Source organism: Octopus bimaculoides, chromosome 15 (assembly GCF_046866305.1).
Source record: "Octopus bimaculoides isolate indiv1 chromosome 15, ASM4686630v1, whole genome shotgun sequence".
Taxonomy (NCBI): domain Eukaryota; kingdom Metazoa; phylum Mollusca; class Cephalopoda; order Octopoda; family Octopodidae; genus Octopus; species Octopus bimaculoides.
In genome coordinates, this window is record NC_142942.1 from 52,319,263 (window position 1) to 52,324,262 (window position 5,000).

At 36.1% G+C, this 5,000-nt stretch overlaps 1 long non-coding RNA gene across 1 annotated transcript in view; it reads right to left on the reverse strand.

The window, feature by feature from the left end:
- Positions 1-3,347: 3,347 nt before the first annotated feature.
- Positions 3,348-5,000, reverse strand: part of LOC128249519 (uncharacterized) — a 147,093-nt gene continuing 145,440 nt past the window's right edge. The window contains exon 3 of the long non-coding RNA XR_008265647.2: positions 3,348-3,569. This is a non-coding gene — a long non-coding RNA (uncharacterized LOC128249519). The remainder of the gene's footprint in view (positions 3,570-5,000) is intronic.

Sequence of the window (5,000 nt, forward strand, 5' to 3'; positions counted from 1 at the left end):
AAATCTGCCAAAGCAGTGCTCCAGCATTGTCACAGTTCATTGACTGAAACGAATATTATAAACAAAACATCGGTTACCATTAACTCGAAATTACCAAATAATTGCTAGTTAAACTCGTAAAACGCCAAACTGTCTTTATTTATTTTATATCTCAAATTCATTTATATTTTAGAAGAAGCAATTTAATTTCGTTTCCGTTTGATATCTATCAGTTTTCCACAGGTAACCGAAACATTTGATGCATGTGTTATAGCTTTCAGAGGAAATGAGTCATGTACACGAAACGATATTGGGATTGCTAGCCTCTGGGAATACATACTTTCGTGGCTCTTTCTTTGGATGTCTAAGTTTGTTTGTTTTGTTTTTGTTTGCATTTATATTTTTACTGAAAGAATGATATCTTATTTCTTTAGATAACTGATTTAAAGATCAGACACATCCGTAATCGTATCTCGTGGGCTTCATTAGTTTTTAATGTAAATGAAACTGAGAATTCAGAGGTGTTCTTCATTTTAGCAGTATTTCTTTTTTTACACCTTGAGATATATATATATATATTTAGAGAGAAGGGGAAACGTTATCTAAAACATAATAAACTCCTTAGAGTATTAAGTTAATGGACAGTGGGGGAGGTAGGAAATTAAAAGTGAGATTCTATACCGGTAAGTTTGCAGGTTTATTTTTAGAAACTCTGATGAAAGACACAGCATATTCTGACATATTTTGTCTTTTTGTACTTTAGTTCTTATCTTCAGTATTTTATGCATTCGAATTTAAAGAGTTGCTATTAGATATCATGGAACAAAGTACGAAGATATCTGAAGTTTCTCAGTTTGATTAACAAATCAACAAATATTCCGAGTTGGCAACGAGCCAATAAGGAAACATCTAAGTAGTCGCACGATCTTCTGGGATTCCCTCAAGTCATTCCAATATATACCAAGAGTCTCTGATTGGTCCGCAGGCGCCCGTTTCTACAGATACAGAAGCAGGTATTTTGGTGCATAATAAACTAGAACGGCACCACTCATTAACTAGATTAAAACAGCTTGAAGACATGATATTGCTAAAACCTCATTTTATCGGGTATCAGTGTCACATGTTTTACAATCTTCGGTGACACCACTAGATTGCCATTCTGTCGTCAGTTACTGTCGCTACTTTATTATTTTCGTGCCACAAAAAGATCCCTAGATCATTATATTGGTCTGTAAACCTTAACACGCTTCCTACATGGAAGCCAGCGCAGCTCAAGTCATCATTCTTTGAGTCAACGCAGCTTGAGCCCGCGCAGTTTGAGAGAATGCAGCTTGAGAGAGAAAGCAGCTTGAGAGAGTGCAGCTTGAGCCAGCGTAACTCAGAGTTTATAGTCGACAGAATCATTACTCTCTTCCTTAAATTAACTAGTGCACTACCAGCTACAGACGTCCAATAGAATAGCTCTCAGGAACAGACTACGTACAAATTCTTTCTTCACAACTCCTGAAGCCATTTTCTGACGCGCGGGGTGATGAAATCTTCATACAGCTAGAGGCTCCAATCGAAACAGGGGACCCGAAATGAAAAGGTTGAGAAACGCTGTTATAGATTATGCCTAACCGAAAACGGTCACAGCCACATCATCCAAACAGACCGGGTGAAACCGGGTTTAGCTGCTAGTATATATATATATATATATATATATATATATATATATATTCAAAGATAAACGTTGATGATAATTAAGAGGATGATATGATTACTACGACAAAGTCGATGATGATGATGATGATGATGGTGGTGGTAAGTATAAAGATGTGGCGAGTATACGAGGCATCTAATTGTTGTGTTGTCCAAAATGAGAGACTAAGGTCATAGCTGCAGGGTCAGCTATGCCATGTGTATGAAAACAAAATTTATGTCTGTCGGTTTAGAAAATTATATTCCGAATTAATTGAAGATAAATGATTCTGAAATAATTTTCAGTTATTTGAAGTTGGCCGACATTTCCTAAGAGATATTGGCAGTATGTTCTGTTGTCTGGAACTGAAATTTTGTTCGGTGACGAATAGAGATTTCTAGAAGATACATTTTTCGCATATTTTTTTTATTGATTAATTTTTCACATATGCACAAATATGCATAAACCATCATATGACACTGTTGTTGTTGTTGGTGGTGTGCTGGTGGCGGTGGTGTTTTTCAACCCCAGCCTCTCCAGCCTAGATCTTGCAGACATACAAAGACGCTTGTGGCCTAGTGGATCAGACGTCTGACTTCGAATTAGAAGATTGCGAGTTCGAGTCCTCACGTGGTTGTAAAGAAGTTTTTTAGGTGCAGGTTGCTTCTCAATCACATGGTTCCTGATTCAGTCGTACAGCGTGGCAACTTGGGTAAGTTTCTTCTGCTATAACCCCAGGTCAACCAAAGTCTTGTGAGTGGATTTAGTTGACGGAAACTGTCAAAACTGACGGAAACACACTTGAGAAGTCCAGTGTGTGGCATTATTATTCGGTAGTAATGCCCCTTATATATATATATATATATATATATATATATATATATATATATATATATATATACACATATATTATATATATATATATATATATATATATATATATATATATATATATATATATATATATATATATATATATACATACATATATATATATATATATATGTATATATATATATATATTATATGTATACATTGAAATGTTCGTTAAACATATACATATATGTTAATATATATCTATATATATATGTATGTATATTAACAAACATGCGTATGTTTAACGAACATTTCAGTCTTTGTAAAAAGTATATTCTCTCTTAATGTTGGCAGTCAATGTAGATTGCACGATGGCGGAAACTTATTCATCGCAACAAAGGAATCCTAGCAACAAGAAATTCAAAGCCACAGGGAAAACAAATAATAAACAAAAGGAAAACAAGAAGAAAAAGCAAAGAAGAAGAAGAAGAAGAAGAAGGAATAGCAATGGATAATAATTTATTGATCAAACTGGATCCAGAATGAAAAGGTTTCGCAATCAGAAACCAATCATTGGTCAATAGAGAACAAATTGCAGTTTCTCTCTTTCTATACAATTCTATAAATTCAATGAATCTCAACATAATTTTCGTGTTTTACGTATTGCATTTTTTTTTCCGTTTTGTTTTCTCTTTTTGTTTTACATAGTTTGTCTTGGTGATTGTTGTACTGGTAGTATTAGTAGTCGTAGTTATTTCTGTTTTTGTTGTTGTTGCTTTTGTTTAGCCCGAGGTCGGACATGATCCAGGAAACATATCATCAACTCGTTGCAACCTAGCTACCTCTATGCTATTGCTATTTTTTTTCTCTCTTTAAGAAATAATGTAGTTACGATTACATTAACAAAACGAGTTCTTTTATACTTTTATATGACAGCAAGCAGTAATTTACGAGAATGTTTAGCTGTTACTTCTTCTAGTCGAAGCAATCGTGGAGATGGTCTCTCGTTGACTGGTTGTCTTGGCGACTTGGAAGTAGGGCTGAATATCGCATCGTATTGTTCTGTTTCTTGATAGAAAGAAAGAAATCCCAGCTGCAAATGAAAGCAAAGTGACAGATGTATAGAAGCTCTGGGTACTTAATTCACAATAAAAACCATATTAAGATCTGTAAGGGAAAACAGCCATTCAAATACACAAAGAGACGGTTCAGTTCAATTACATATTTTTTTATCAGTTACCATGGGTCAAAATTTTCGTCGCACGCACTGCGAACTGGTCAATGGTAAGACTACAATGATAAGATCGGATTGAGATGCTCCGTAATCATATGAATGACCAGGTCGCAGATCGTGCGACGAAAATTTTAACTCCGTTTCAGACTTAGTATAGTTTGCAATGGCTGATATATGTCTTCCAAACTGTAATTGATTTTGTTTAAACTCACGATTTCAGATCAAAATGTGTGTGTGTGTGTCTTTGTCCCCAATGATCACTACATTTGCTTTTAACACTAATTCTTTTATATTTCTACCGAATAAAATACGAGCCATGTGGAGGCACAGTTCACAGCCTTGGGGAGTTGGACCATAGGAAAAGGAGGTAAAAAAGGAAAGGTAGTTTCGATGCCGTGAGTGATGATCTTTAGCGTGATAAAACCCAAACAGAATGGTAAAAATACAACGACGACGATGAAACAACAACAATAACAACAAAATTAACAGCAGCAGTAGCAGCGGCAATTTCTGTTCTATGACTGCTGCTACACACGGATGTTTTCAAAGTTTTGCATTTATCGATGGAGTGTCTGAATGGGAATAGTCTTGGCAAGACAATCTGGTTCAGACAACTAGCAATTGCAGTATAGACTGGTTTTCGTACAAAGATACACCGGGGAATGAACTGGGCGGGATAAGCAAGAAAGCAAAATAGCGGTCGACACATTTTATGACGATAATAATCTAACCGTTAATTACCTATGTTCTGCAATTAAATTCTCTGTTCTCTCCGTGGTTATTTTATCGATTGCACTAAAAGTGATAGTATTACTGACTTCCACGCTGTCAGTAAGCTACACCCATCTCGAAACACTTGCTCACTAAAATCTATAAATAGTGAAACCACGCTATGATGGATTCTCAAATGGGAGCTAAAATACTTCACATAGTGAAGCCCCTAAATTTCAATTAATTGAATTCACACACGAAATAGATAGAAAAATCAATCTTCCATCCATCCATTCATCCATCCACCCATCCCATCCATTCATCCATCCATCCACCCACCCATCCACCCATCCAGGTCGGGCGACTTACCTGCACGTATGTAAGTCTTCCACATCAGACATCCCCCTCGAGCGACGAGGCAAGAACGTCTGGCCTGGGTTCTAATCACATTAGCCTTGCCTTCCGCTAGCTGAAATAACTCATTTGCGCAAACCACAATTGCAAATTATAACAGTATTCACTCACTGAACTGGTTGATCCTGCCCAGTTCAGTAACGTGCTCTGTTTCCAGTGGTTACA